This window comes from Ceratotherium simum, chromosome 29 (genome assembly GCF_057802395.1).
Source record: "Ceratotherium simum simum isolate JZ-2026a chromosome 29, ASM5780239v1, whole genome shotgun sequence".
Classification (NCBI taxonomy): Eukaryota; Metazoa; Chordata; class Mammalia; order Perissodactyla; family Rhinocerotidae; genus Ceratotherium; species Ceratotherium simum.
In genome coordinates, this window is record NC_141928.1 from 10,552,155 (window position 1) to 10,567,759 (window position 15,605).

At 42.9% G+C, this 15,605-nt stretch overlaps 1 protein-coding gene across 1 annotated transcript in view; it reads left to right on the forward strand.

The window, feature by feature from the left end:
* MAPKAP1 (MAPK associated protein 1) overlaps positions 1-15,605 on the forward strand; it is a 267,319-nt gene continuing 251,714 nt past the window's right edge. Inside the window, exon 1 of the mRNA XM_087419086.1 lies at positions 1-20. The gene's annotated coding sequence lies outside the window, so the exon portion shown is untranslated. The remainder of the gene's footprint in view (positions 21-15,605) is intronic.

Sequence of the window (15,605 nt, forward strand, 5' to 3'; positions counted from 1 at the left end):
GGACCTCAAGGGGTGACCAGGTAAGGTAAGAGCCCGTGGTCCCGCATGTTTGAAGTCTGCGCTGAGCGAATCTGACTGCCATACACTTTCCCTTGAAAGGGGAGCATATGAAAATGTGTCAGAGGGAAGTGGATCTGGGAAAAGAGAAAGGGCCTGACATCCAGGACTAATTCAAGGTTTACAACCCTTAACACATTCTGCAATTTCTGGTAATCCAGGGAATACTCCTTTGGCAGCGTTTGCTTTTAGTTGCCTCCAGATAGACCAAAGCTGCAAAAACGAGCTCTTTATTACAAACATATGCTTATTTAGGGATAGGCTGGGTTTCACTTATCAACTTACCCCATCACCACGAGTCATTTAATGTAAGTGACTCCAGCCACAGATTTTCATACCTATAACACCTCTTCTTCCATTGTACTCTGTCTCAAATGACTAAAGGCTCACATTATTTGAGGGTCTAGATTGCCACCTCTTGTGGACACTTGCGCTTTCTCTTAACCTGGTTTCCCAAACAGGGCTTCAACATGTTTTCCCCATTTTAGATTCACAGAGCTCACCCCAGATGGGTCCTTTGGTTAGGTGGTTCTGAAAAGTCTTCTTGTTCCTTCCCCAAACTCAGTAAGCTGTCTTACCTGAAACCAAAAATAGGGGTATGAGATATGAAAAATGGCTCTTACTCTGCAGGGTTTAATGTAGGACAAGCAGTTCTTTTCATGCCAGATGGATTCTTGGAATGAAGCAGGCTAGTCGGTTCCAGGTTCTTTCCTTCATATGTTGTGTGTACTTTTAAATACTCCCCACTGCCAAGCTAATAGCTAACCTTACAGTTAGGCAAGCTAAAATCTTTACAAACTGCACAGCTGCTGGAGAGAGAGTTCCAAACAATCCACTCCACTTACTAACTTCCAAAGAAGAAGCTCCCTCGTGTTCGTTAATATTCCCTGCTCTTCTGTAGCCCATTTGTGTGTCAAGCTTCTGATTCTTCTCTCAAACCCCCATTATGGGTTGTTCATAGTTATCATTTATTAGGCTTTCTCTTTATTCTTAACTTGTTTTTCAAAGCTGTCACCAAATCCTTATACATTTTTACATAAAGGAGCAAGAGCAAGCAGCGAATCTTTCATAATTCTCCAACGTTGAAGATGTAAAACCACGGAATTCCAGCTGAAAGATGCCTTAATCTCCAAATTCCTTCCAGCTCTTAAATTCAATGATCCTGTGACTCACTATCTGGCCTCCTCCCTGCCCTCTTTCTAGGCTCATAATCTTGACTAATCAGTCATGAGGATGAGGCTAATTAGCAATACGGATTTATGGTTATTTCTAGCCCACGCCAAACAATGAGTTATGTAAGCAAAGCAACATATATAAAAATGTAAATAAAATTAAAGAAACACTTAAGCAAATAAAGGCAATTGGGAACTATGGGCTATGTAAACAAACTGGAACATAAAAACATAAATTAGAGTTAAGAAAACAGTTAAGCACATGCCAGCGATTAGGAATAAAACAACTTGTTAAATGTCTAACCCCGGCAGCTTCCTTGATGGCACACACCTCTAAACCCATGGTCATTCATCGAGGTAGAAACTTGATACCATAATTCTGCATTAAGTGATTGGGTTAGATTGACCTTCTGCCTGGGAGGCTTCTCTTTTGGTTATTATCAATATGAGTTGCAGTAAAAGCCAGAGTGTCCTAACGAGGATTCCCTCACAGGCTCATTGGCAACTGCCATTGATTTAAAGCATAAATTCTTTCAGATTGGTTTCCAAGCCCCAATAAACAGTGTCAACTAATTGCACATGCTCCAAGATCTCTTGTGCTTTTACCAGTTTCTCATGTAGGGTGTTGCCTTGTCTCTGCTCAGCAATCTGGGTTACATGGGTGATGCCTTCGCAGATAATAGAATAGAACCTCCCTAAGTACCTGAATCCATCTTTGCTGTTTCGAAGGCAGTGATTATTAAAAAGTCAAGGGAAATGTAATTTACTTTTGGTGGGTGTACATTCATGCAAAGTTCACAGTGACAAAGTGGTGAGAACCAAGTAGGGGCTCTTTCATATCCATCCCTTTCCATGGGTTTATATTAACATCACCATTGCCTCTGTCATCCATGTGATGATCATCACAGCAGATGTCATTATCAAGCACTCTCTCAGGGTGGGACTGTGCTCTGTGTTCTCCTTATTTGATCTTATTTCAGTCTCACAACAGCCTTATCTAGCTGAGATTATTATTAAATAAGGAAACAAAATGAGAGAGGGTAGGGAACTTACACAAGACCACAAAGCCAGTAAGTACTGGACCATGAATTCAAATCTTGATCTGTGTGGCTGCAAAGCCCACCCTATAAACACTGTACAAAAAAAGTCATTTAATCAAGATTACTAAGTAAAAATCATGAGGCCTTAACAGGTGAACTGTAAATTAGTGAAAATAAGTAACTAGGTATTTAATAAAAAGAGGATAAATAACTGTTAGAGGAATCCTGGTCTCACGCAGCAGAGGAGGGGAATATCTTCATTTGACGTTGACACAGACCAAAGCCCAGCCAGGCCATCGTTCATGGCCCTCTAGGACCCCGCCTCTCTGACGCTTTCCTACCGGGCTTGCCTTCACTGATCTTCATCTGCTCTAAACTCTCTCAGAACATATTGCCTATAATATATAATTTAGCACCATTCTAGATAGTCCTGTGTTGTTTGTTCTCAGTTCACCTGCTTATTTTCTCATCTCGTTCATAAGCATGTTAAGGGCAAAGTATTTTGAGACGTGACTATAACATGACTAATTTAGCTTTTAAAAAAACCAAAACTTAGGGGCTGGCCCAGCAGTGTAGTAGTTAAGTTCGCGTGCTCCACTTCAGCGGCCCAAGGTTCGCTCGTTCGGATCCCCAGCACCAACCTACAGACCACTCCTCAAGCCATGCTGTGGTGGCGTCCCATGTACAAAATAGAGGAAGATGGGCACAGATGTTAGCTCAAGTCTAATCTTCCTCAGCAAAAAGAGGAAGATTGGCACTGGATGTTAGCTCAGGGTCAATCTCCCTCACACACACAAAAAAACAACCAAAACTTAGACATCTAAGAAAGAGTTAAACTTTCCAAGTTGTTACTTTGGGGAAACTGACTAAGTACTTATTCCCAAACATGTCATCTCTCCATCACTTTAGGAATGACTCTTTAGAAGTGGTCTTCTACACAGTTGCTAACATATGTGACATGTGACAAATCTTCATCTTCTGAGGATGTATTTGATTGATCAACCAAAGGATCAGTGAGATAACAGTGCATCCTTCTATGATGAGGTCCTTAAAAGAGAATATTTATTGGAATATATAACTTCTAGAAGGTTTGATAGAAAGCCCCATCTCTTATGTTCTTTCATTCCTCATAGCACCTACTACAGTGCAGACTCATATGTAGTAGGCACTTGGGGCCAACACTGTCAGTTGCTTGCCTCTCGTTCACTGGCCCACCTCCTTCCATCCTGACAGAACCCAGATTTTATTCCATTGGCAGTGTGCTCAGTCTCAGTCAAGGTCTAAGTCAACTATAAACATCCTGTCCCCTGCCTTCTGAGCCTGTTGGAGGGAGAGAGGACTTTCCTGATTCAAAAAAGGACAGACATGGTTCTTCTCTTCTTCCTTCTACCTCTTTGCGACTTTGAACATAGTTCTGATTTTGGAGTGGTAGTGGCAGCCATCTTGTGATAATGAGGTGACAATAGGAGGATAAAAATCAACATGGTTGGGTGGTTTATCTCTGTGGTCTTCTTCCCCCAAACCCATAATCCCAGTCTAATCATGAGAAAAACATTAAACAAATCCCAGTTGAGGGACATTCCACAAAATACCTGACTGGTACTCCTCAAAACTGTCAAGGTCATCAAAAACAAGGAATATCTGAAAAACTGTCACAACCAAGAAGAATCTAAGGAGATATGATGACTAACTGTAAAGTGGTATCTCGGATTGGATTCTGGAACAGAAAAAGGACATTGAGTAAAAACTAAGGAAATCTGAAAAAAGTATGGACTTTAGTTTATAATAATATATCACTATTGGTTCATTAATTGCAACAAATGTATCATTAAGGTAAGATGTTAATAATAGGTGGGAGGTATCTGAGAAATCTCAGTACTATCTTCTCATTTTTTCTGTAAATATTCTAAAATAAAATGTTTATTAAAAACAAAAGTAAGGGGGGCCGGCCTGGTGGCCTAGTGGTTAAGTTCGAGTGCTCAGCTTCAGCGGCCTGGGGTTCACGGGTTTGGATCCCGGGCGCAGACCTACACACTTCTCATCAAGCCATGCTGTGGCAGCGTCCCACATACAAAATAGAGGAAGATGGGCACAGATGTTAGCTCAGCGACAATCTTCCTCAAGCAAAAAGAAAAAAAGAGGAAGATTGGCAACAGATGTTAGCTCAGGGCAAACCTTCCTCACCAAAAAAAAACTATTAAAAAAAAAATAAGAATGGTGAGCAGGGCAGAAAGATAGGAAGAGCCTAGGTGCCTGCAGACGTTGTTGAACATCTGAACAAAACCAGCAATTGCTTGCCTCCAGATTTCTAGTTATGTGAGAAATTTAATTCCTATTTTTAAATGCTTGTTGATTGGGTTTTCTGTTACTTGTAGCAAAGTTGATTTAGTACTATAAATACTTAAAGGATGGATGGATGGATGGATGGAAGACTAGCCTAGCATAGTGCCTGGCACATAGTAGGAGCTCCTACAGGTTGGGAGATGTATAATAAAAATCTTGTCTAGTCTGTTCTGGGTTCCTGGGAGGTAATTTCTAAAACCTTTGGAATTGCCCAAGTGATAAGAGTGTCTTATTATTCCTGAGCCCCTGGGAGCACACCTGAGTTTATGCTAACAAGAAGACTCAGGATAGGGGTTGATCACTAGAAAGACCAACCATGTAATTAGTGGGTTAAGGCTTTGAGTCAGCTTATCCTCCCTAGAGGGGAGGGGAGCAGAGATTGGGTTCAGTCACGTGGCCAATGAATCAATCAATCATGCCATGTAATGAAACCCTAATAAGAACTTTGGACACCAAAGCTCAAGTAGAACATCCTGGTTGGTGAACACATTGATGTGCCAGGAAGGTGATGTGCCCTGACACCATGGGGGGAGAGCACAGAAGCTCTGCCTTCAGGACCCTCTAAGATCTTGACCCATGTGTCTCTTCATTTAACTAGTCCTGGTTTATATCCTTTATAATAAAACTGTAATCTAAGTATAGTGCTTTTGAAAATAATTCTTTGAGTCTCTGCCTGTGTCATTCTAGTGAATTATTGAACCTGAGGGCTGGCCCCGTGGCTTAGCGGTTAAGTGCGCGCACTCTGCTGCCAGCGGCCCGGGTTCGGACCCCGGGCTCGGACCCCGGGCGCGCACCGACGCACTGCTTCTCCAGCCATGCTGAGGCCACATCCCACATACAGCAACTAGAAGGATGTGCAGCTGTGACATACAACTATCTACTGGGGCTTTGGGGGAAAAAATGAATAAATAAAAATTATAAAAAAAAAAATTATTGAACCTGAGAGGATCATGGGAACACTCAAATTTGTAGCCAGTTGGTCAGAAGTGTAGGTGATCTGGGGAACCCTGAACTTGTAGCTGGCATCTGAAGTGATGGCTGGGCTTTGTATTTGTTATCTATTTCTGTGTAATAAATTACCCTAAAACTTGTTGGCTTAAAACAACAAACATTTATTCTCTTAGAGTTTCTGTGTGTTAGGAGGTTGGATGCAGCTTAACTGGGTGCCTCTGGCTTAGGGTCTCTCATGAGGCTGCAATCAAGGTGACAGCTGGGGCTGCAGTCACCTCAAGGCTCATGGGGGGAAGGTCCCCTTCCTAGCTCACTCACATGGTTGTTAGCAGGCCTCAGGTGCTCAATGACTGTTTGCTGGAGACATCAGTTCCTTGACCCATGGACCTCTCCATAGGACAGCTCACAACATGGCAGCTGGCTTCCAGAAGGGTGAGGAAGCCAGAGAGCAAAAGAGGGCAAGCAAGACAGAAGTCAGTCTTCTTGTAACTAAATCTCAGAAGTGATATCCTAACACTTTTGCTGTGTTCTCTTTATTAGAAGCAAATCACTGGATCCCACCCACACTCCAGGGGAGAGGATTATACAAAACTTGACTATCAAGAGAAAAGGGTTACTGAGAGCTATTATGGACTGAATATTTGTGTCCCCCCAAAATTCATATGTTGGAGCCATACCCCGCAATGTGATAGCATTAGGAGGCGAGGCCTTTGGGGAGTAATTAGGTTTAGATGAGATCATGAAGGTGGACACCTCATGATGGGATTAGCACCCTTATAAGAAGAAGAGACACTAGAGCTTCCTGTCTGCCCTGTGGGAATACAGTGAGAAGGCAGCCGTCTGCAAGCCAGGTGGAGGACCCTTACCAGAACCAGATCTTGCTGGCATCCTGATCTCAGACTTCCCAGCCTCCAGAGCTGTGAGAAATAAATGTCTGTGGTTTAAACCACCTGGTCTATGGTATTTTCTTATAGCAGCCCAACCTGATTAAGACAGGAGTCATCTTGAAGGCAGCCTAATACATCCTCCAAGTTTAATTCTCAATGCAGAATCAAATCACAGCGTGATCCTTGCCCTCTCTCTCTCACTTACATTCCATGGGATCTGCCTCTGCAGTGTGCCTCTTAGCCAGGCCTTAAAGGCCCTCCATAAGCTGTCTCAGTTCTGTCTCTCCAGTCTTATTTCCCACTCTTCCTTTTCGTACACGTGATGTTGTAATCAACCCTAATACCCCACAGTTTTTGGCCTCCTGCCTTTTGCTCATGCTGTTCCCTCCAGTGGGAATACATGGCCAAATCTTACCCATCTTCAATAATGCTGTCTAACCTCTTTCACATACAGTCTCTCTACCAATCCTCAAAATAACTCAAAGATTTTAAGACAATTTAACAGGTAAGGTTCAGAAAATAATAGCTACCGACACTTACTGAGCACTTAGTTTGTGGCAGGCACTGTGTTTCTGGTTCCTCGTACTGCATCTAGTTAAACCTTCAAGACAACCCTATGAGTTGGGCATTAACCTCTCCATTCATAGTTGGAGAAACTGAGACATAAAGATGTCAAATAACTTTACCGAGTTCACATAGGTGGTAAATGGACTACGATTCAAACAAGTCATCTGGCTCAGCATCCTTGTGACTAACGGCCATGCTACACTGCCTTTAGAAGGGCTATGTCACTTGTCCAAGATCACTCGATTACTAAATGAGAGTGGAATTGAGACTGAAGACTCCTGACTCTTGCCACCATTCATGTTGCCTCTCTTGAGGTATCACCTCAAGAAAGACTTTCTAAGCCCCGAAAGGAAGTAAATGCATTCTTTTTGAGTTCCCAATTTTACTTAGGTTCTTATAAATGTGTACCATTTTTAAATTGTGGTAGAATGTACATAACTTATCATTTTAACCATTTTTAAGGGTTCAATTCAGTGGCATTAAGCACCTTCACACTGGTGTGCAACCATCACCACCATCTACCTCCAGAACATTTTTCTTTTTTTTTTTTTATAGTTTTATTTATTTATTTTTCCCCCAAAGCCCCAGTAGATAGTTGTATGTCACAGTTGCACAACCTTCTAGTTGCTGTATGTGGGATGCGGCCTCAGCATGGCCGGAGAAGCGGTGCGTCGGTGCGCGCCCGGGATCCGAACCCGGGCCGCCAGCAGCGGAGCACACGCACTTAACCACTAAGCCACGGGGCCGGCCCCTAGAACATTTTTCATCTTCCAAAACTGAAACTCTATGCCCATTAAACAATAACTCCTATTTCTCCCTCCCCCAGCCTTTGGCAACCACATTCTATTTTCTGTCTCTATGAATTTGACTGCTCTAGGTACCTCACATAAGTAGTATCATACAGTATTTGTCCTTTTGTGACTGGCATATTTCACTTAGCATAATGTCTTCAAGGTTCATCTATGCTGTAGCATGTGTCAGAATTCTCTTCCTTTTTAAGGCTGAATAATATTCCATTATATGTATGTACCACAATTTTGTTTATTCATTCAACCATCTATGGACACCTGGGTTGCTTCCATGTGTTAGCTATTGTGAATAATGCTGCTATGAACATGGATGTTTGAGTGTTTGAGTTCTTGCTTTTAGTTCTTTTGTGTACATACCCAGAAGTGGAATTGCTGGTTCATATGGTAATTCTATTTTTAATTATTTCAGTAACTGCCTTAACTGTTTTCCATAGAGGCTGTACCATTTTGCATTCCCACCAACAGTGCATAAGGGTAAATGTGTACCTTTAATATAGCTTCTAGGAACATAGCTTATATACTCTGTTTCTTGAAGAAAAGGTCTTTTTGTTTGTTTGTTTTGCTCAGGAAGATTCGCCCTGTGCTAGCATCTGTTGCCAACCTTCTCTTTTTTTGCTTGAGGAAGATTAGCCCGAGCTAACATCTGTGCCAGTCTTCCTCTAATTTGAATGTGGGTCGCTGCCACAGCATGGCTGATGAGTGGTGTAGGTCCCAGGATCCAAACCCTCGAACCTGGGCTGCTGAAGTGGAGCACGTGAACTTAACCACTACACCACGGGGCTGGCCCAAGAAAAGATCTTTTGACATTCAACTTTATATCCTGAACAACACCTTACATATAATTGATGCTTAGAAAATATTTTTTTAAATAAGTGAATAAGTAGGGTATCAAAAAATCACTATTTTGAAACAAAGGAATCTGCTTTTATTTGAAACATACTAAAAGCTTCCGACAAGATCCAAATAGCTGCTGAACAGTGTGCCTAGAGAGATTTTTTTTAAAGCTGGTGCATAAATCCAGAGTTTCATTTCTTAAAAACAAGTGATCCCACAGTATATTTCTTTTTCTCTCACTAGCTTCTTGTCAACTCTAGGTTCATCTCCTAGTCCTGTTTCTTTTCTAGGCTTACAATAAAACTGATTTAAAGTAAAAGTTTCTTTAAGAATTATGCTACAGGGCCGGCCCCGTGGCTTGGCGGTTAAGTGCGCGCACTGTGCTGCCGGCGGCCCGGGTTCGGATCCCGGGTGCGCACCGACGCACCGCTCCTCTGGCCATGCTGAGGCTGCGTCCCACATGCGGCAACTGGAAGGATGTGCAGCTATGACAGACAACTATCTGCTGGGGCTTTGGGGGAAAAATAAATAAAATCTTTAAAAAAAAAAAAAAAAAAAAAAGAATTATGCTACAATATGCTGATCTGAAAATAAATTTTCTAAAATTATTTTTTTTACCCATAAGGGGGCCATCAAAGATTTCCTGGTGATTTTATTTCCTAAGAACTTATGCACAGGTTATAAACTTCCTCTGTCAGAAGCGACTAGATGGTACTTTTGATTATCTTCCGTTTTGAATTTCTAGGTCAGATTTTAATGCAGCAACAATTAAAATGGACTCAAAAGGCCTTTTATTTTATTATTATAATTAATAACTTTGTGTTATATGGGAAGGTACTGTTCAAGAGTATATTTCAGATTTTATTTTTTAGACACAAGCTTGTGGAATATTTTCCTCACCATGTTCTTCCTACTGTGTTACTGCTCATTAATACAATAGGTTGAAAGAGGAAAGGAGGTGAAATAAGTAAACGATGCTTCACAAAACCATAAGATAGATAGACAGCAAAGAGTTAGCTATTTGCCTAAAATTAAATTTTATAATCTCTGGGAATTTTGGTCATCTGTGATTATTAAGGGCTGTAAAAATTGTCTTACGTACACAAAAATTAACTCAAAATGGATCAAAGACCTGAAAGTGAGACCTGAAACTATAAAACTCCTGGAAGAAAATGTAGGCAGTACACTATTTGTCATCAGTCATAAAGGGATCTTTTCGAATTCCGTGTCTACTTGGACAAGGGAAACGAAAGAAAAAATAAACAAGTGGGACTTCATCAGATTAAAGAGCTTCTACAAGGCAAATGAAACCAGGATCAAAATGAAAAGACAACCCACCAGCTGGGAGAAAATATTTGCAAATCATATATCTGACAAGCGGTTAATCTCCATAATATGTAAAACTCACACGACTGAACAACAAAAAAACAAACAACCCGATCAAAAAATGGGCGGAGGATATGAACAGACACCTTTCCAAGGAAGGTATACAGATGACCAATAGGCACATGAAAAGATGTTCAACATCACTAATCATCAGGGAAATGCAAATCAAAACTACACTAAAATATCACCTTACACCCATTAGAATGGCTATAATCACCAAGACAAAAAACAACAAATGTTGGAGAGGTTGCAGAGAAATGGGAACCCTAATTCACTGCTGGTGGGAATGCAAACTGGCACAGCCTCTATGGAAAACAGTATGGAGATTCCTCAAAAAATTAAAAATAGAAATGCCTTATGATCCAGCTATCCCACTTCTGAGTATCTATCCAATGAACCTGAAATCAACAATCCAAAGAGGCATATGCACCCCTATGTTCATTGCAGCATTATTCACTATAGCCAAGAAGCGGAAGCAACCCAAGTGTCCCTCGACTGACGATTGGATAAAGAAGATGTGGTATATATATACAATGAAATACTACTCAGCCGTAAAAAAAAGACAAAATTGCCCTATTTGCGACAATATGGATGGACCTGGAGTGTATTATGTTAAGCGAAATAAGCCAGAGAGAGAAAGACAAACACCACATGATTTCATTCATAAGTGGAAGATTAACACACGGACAGAGAGAGCTGTTTGGTGGTTAACAGGGGCAAGGGGGGTGAGGGGTGGGCATAAGGGGGGAAGGGATGCATTTACACAGTGACTCACAAACAATCATGTACAACTAAAATTTCACAATGTTGTAAACTATTATGACATCAATTAAAAATTTTTTAAAAATAAAAAAAAAAGTCTTAGATGGTTGCCAAGCACAAGACCCATTTCCTCTTGAACCTCACACCTATCCCATGAGTCCCTAAAGCCATGTTTCCTACCACATGACCCAACCCTTCTACCTCAGCTCATTGGACCAGAGATGAGCAATTGACCAGGGGTAAACCAGTCTCTCTTCTGGTGACTTGTCCTTGCACTTAGAAGACACTGATTTGTTTACTTGCTGCTTGAATTTAGGACGTGTGACCCCCAGACCTCTAGGTTAGTCATGTTAAGTCAACTGGGGAAAAGCAGAGAAAGCCTCTTGTAAACAGAACATCACAGAAAGAGGAAACTGCACAGCCTGGAAAGGGGTGGGGGTCGGGGAGAGGGTGGGCCGGGAGCTGGACAGATCCTCAGGTTCAGAAGGGTTCGGAATTTCTGAGTCCCATGGTGTCTGGGAGTCACTCAAGAGCCCCACAGGCTTGACTGGGCCACCACAACCTGGTTCCCAGCAGATGACTTAATTTTGAATCATGTGTATGTCCATGACAGGAGTTAGGGAAGAGGATTAAGCTTGAGGATGAAGCTGGGTGGGGTGTGATCAGGGAGGTCCTGGGGAAACTAGGTGAGAAGAACTGGGAAAAGCAGAGGCAGAGATACTGAGGAGGGAGCTGAAGGTCTGAGGAAAGGGTAACAAGTTCAGTCGTGCACATGTCGAGCCTGGGGAGCCTGTAGAATGACCAGGGGGCCATGTCTAGTGGGCAGTTGTAGGCCTAAAGCTCAGGAGAGAGGTCTGGACTAGAAAGAGAGATTTAGGAATTATGAACGTCTTGATGGTATTAGCAGTCGTGACAGTGAATGAGCTGCACTGGGAGAGTGTAAGAAGTGAGAAAAATAAGGGTCCATGACAGCACCAATAATCTAGGGACAGGTGAAGAAAAAAGGAGCCAAAAGGGGGACTTTGGGGTAGGGGAAAGACTTGGAATGCATAGCAGCACAGAAACCAAGGGTGTTTAAAGGGCAGAGAGGTCAATAGTTCAACTGAGTTATGCTGTAGCAGGTGTTCTGGATTTAATGACCTGGCCAGCGTTGGCGACTGGGTGAGAACCAGGCATGGCAGCAGCTGATGGAGTCGACAAAGGAGTGAATGGTAGGGAGGACTGCTAACTGGGGTAAACAGTTCGTTGGAGAAACTCAGCTGTCAGGCAGAGGAAAGAGGGCGGGAACTGGAAGACAGCATGGGGTTGGGGGCATGTAGGGGACCTGAAAGACATTTAAGAATATTTAAATGTCTCACAGGTAGGAGCTTGTAGTAGGAGAATTGGAGAGGTGGACCCCTGATGAATGAGGTTCTGAGAAAGTAGAGACGATGCGATCCATGGATCCATGCCGGGGGTGATGCTGACCTTGGTAGCACTTCCTATGGGGGAGAGGGGAAGAAAGCAGGAGGGAGCAGGGGGAAGTTGAGCTTCGATGTAGAACCAATGACAGCCTTAGCTGATGCCACGGGAACCTTTGGAACTAGAACTGCCCTTCAGAGTTGTCCCAAGTTGGGCCAAGAGAGCTGCGTCTTTATACTTTTGCATTCATCAGTCACAGGATGCCAGCTGCCCTGCCAGGGAAGAGCATGACCTTGGGCGAGGTAGCTCTCCACAGCTGAGGCAATTCCTAAAGGGGCCCAAGAGCTGAAGACTGCCTCTGGATGGCACTCCCAGCAACCAGGGTGACAAGCCCGTCAGTGAAGGGGGATTCAGGTGGCACAACACAGGGCCCATCACATTTCTCTCCTTTACCAAAAAAATAAAGTTTAAGCTCCTTGGCCCCAAGTTCAACTCCTTCCATCGTCTGGCCTCTGCCTACCACTCCAGGCTTCTCTCCCACCTTCCACCACAGCCTTACTCCTCACTTTTTGATCCCTCTGTGCCTTTTCACCCCTCAATCTGAAACGATTCTGATCTTATCCTATTCCTCCTTCAAATCCATCTCAGATATCACTTTTCTGGGAATGCTTCCCTGATTCTCCCAGATAAGAGTAAATCTTGCTCTTCTCTCTCCTACCTTGTATATATTTCTATTTTTGCTTTTAATTACCCCGTGTTGTCCGTTCTCTCTCTCCCTGACTAGGCTGTGAGCTCTCTGAGCACAGGGACACTGTGTGAGTGACCTTGGTGTCCCCAGCTCTACGTGCTGGGCATCGAGGAGGAACTGAGTTACCATTAGTTAAATGAATATGTGAATGAATTTATGAATAGATGAGTGAATTAGTGAGTTGGCAGAGCTTGGGCTCAGTAGGCCGACTAGTCTGGAGGCTGGTGCCAAGGAGGGTCAGCAGCCATCTGAACAATAATGTCCAGTGGGCATGGTGAGCCCTGGTCCAACTCATCTTGCGTTGATAGCCAAGGAGTCCTCTCTGATGGGTGGGGGCAATAGGATTTCTGGAAGCAGTGATCCACAAAAGGAGGCAGCATTTTCATTCCTAGGAGAAAGGGGAAGGGGTAAAGAAAGGGATGGAAAGATATTCTGTCTCAAGGGAAGTAAGACTTCCCTTAAGCTATTGGCCATGAGTACCAAGATAGGTTATAGCCACATAGGGCCCTGGAGTAGTCCAGGGTTGGCAGGGTGTGGGGCCTGGTCTAGAGCCTTGGGCTAAAGGTGTAATCTGGTACCAATGGGGAGGGGAGATGACAGCAGGAGGACAGGCAGTTCCAGGGCTCCCCCAGGCCCATTGCATGCTGGGCTCAAGGAGAAGACAAATCCTAGATTCATCAGGTACCATGGGGTCTGGGGCTGGGTGCTTCTGAGCCTGCTTGGGATGGGGTTCGTTACATGGGATGGCAGGTTCTTCCTTCTCCACTTCCCCTACAAATACTTGTTGACTTCAAGCATTTTCTTATTTAATCCTCGCAGTACCATTTAACATTGGTATGTACTTTTTATTTAATAAACACCGATACAGAACTGACCATGTGCCTGGCACTGTTCTTTTTTTTTTTTTTTTTTAAAGATTTTATTTATTTATTTTTCCCCCCAAAGCCCCAGCAGATAGCTGTATGTCATAGCTGCACATCTTTCTAGTTGCTGTATGTGGGATGCGGCCTCAGCATGGCCGGAGAAGCGGTGCGTCTGTGCACGCCCGGGATCCGAACCCGGGCCACCAGCAGTGGAGCGCGTGCACTTAACCGCTAAGCCACGGGGCCGGCCCACTGTTCTTATACTTTACAAATATTAACGCATTTGATGTTCATAACAGCCCTGTGAGGGCAATTGGTACTTTTATCCTGTTTTGCAGTTGAGGAAATGGAGGCACAGGGGTTGAGGTTACATAGCTAGTAGGTAAATGGTTGTTTGCATTTTACACGTCACAGGATTTATTCATTTATTCATCAAGTAGTTGTTGACTGCTTGCCTTGGACAAGGCCCTGTGCTAGGCAGGATGGTACAATGCCAAATGTGACAGAGGAAGTCCCAGCCCTCAAGACGCTCACAGTGTTCTGTCCTGAGCTCCCCCCGCCCCGCTAAGGCTTGGTAATTGCAGGTGTTCTCCGTGGATGCTTCCTGCTAATCTGTCTGGAAGTTCTTCATTTTTAAGCTACCTGAAGGGTAGAGATAATGTCCTCAAGTCCTCTCATCTGCTTCTCTGGCGAGTACTTGGCTTGCCTCTACCCACTGACTCTAGTAGGAAGAAAGCAGAACCCCATTCCTAGAAGTGAGTGGAATTCTTGTTTCCAGCCCTGTCTTCCTGCCTTTGCCCATACTGTCTCCTCCACCTGGAATGCCATCTCCAACAATTCATCCTTGCCACCAACTTTGTCAATGGCAGTTCCCAAGACAGCTTCTTTGTCTCCAGCCCCATTATGACAACACATTTAGTGAATGCTTACTAAGGACATTATCTTCTTTAATTCTCACAACAATCCTATGAGAAAGATCTTATCATCTCCATATTATAGGTAAGAAAACCAAAGCTCAACAAATGAAAGAATTTGCCCAGCATCACTCAGCTAGTAAGTGGCAGAGCTGGGATTTGAACCTATGTCTGTCTGACTCTAAAGACCAAGACAGGTTTTTTCTTTTTTCCATTCTCTTTATTTTATTGCATTAGAAATTTATTTCCTTCACAAATACAGAATATAAAATTATCTTCACAATGAATTATGCCTCTCTACTCTCATTTTTTCACACAAAAATTAATGGCCACTTCCTGAAAAAAACTGAAATAAATCCAGAGGCCCACGCCCTTAACCAGAGCACCACACTGCTGCTACTTAACGCTTTTGTTTCTGAAATCCTTGGCTATTCAACATATATTCCACAATTATACAGTTGCTTATGGTCTTCCGTTGTTTCACGTGTGAATTTCTTGTTTGCTCAGCTTGATTTTTATCCCCTGTGATGCACACAGTAAATGCATAATAAATGTTTGTTGAATGAATGGATTTTACATGTATCTTGCTGAAATATACGCAGCTCTGTGTGATTCACTAGAGTGGCATACCCGAACAAGAAATAATTTTTCTTAATGTGTCCCTTATAAATTGAACCCAACCATATTTGATTAATTTCACATCACGCATTTTTATTGCACCAATCACTCTGGTATCAGGTCATATTTATTTTAAAAACAGATTCACAAAGGGTGCAGGGCTGGAGTGACAGTGTAAATATGTTAATAATAAAAATAATACTGAAGATATTTTACTGGAAACTCTCGCATGCTAATGATGAGTAAGTGCATT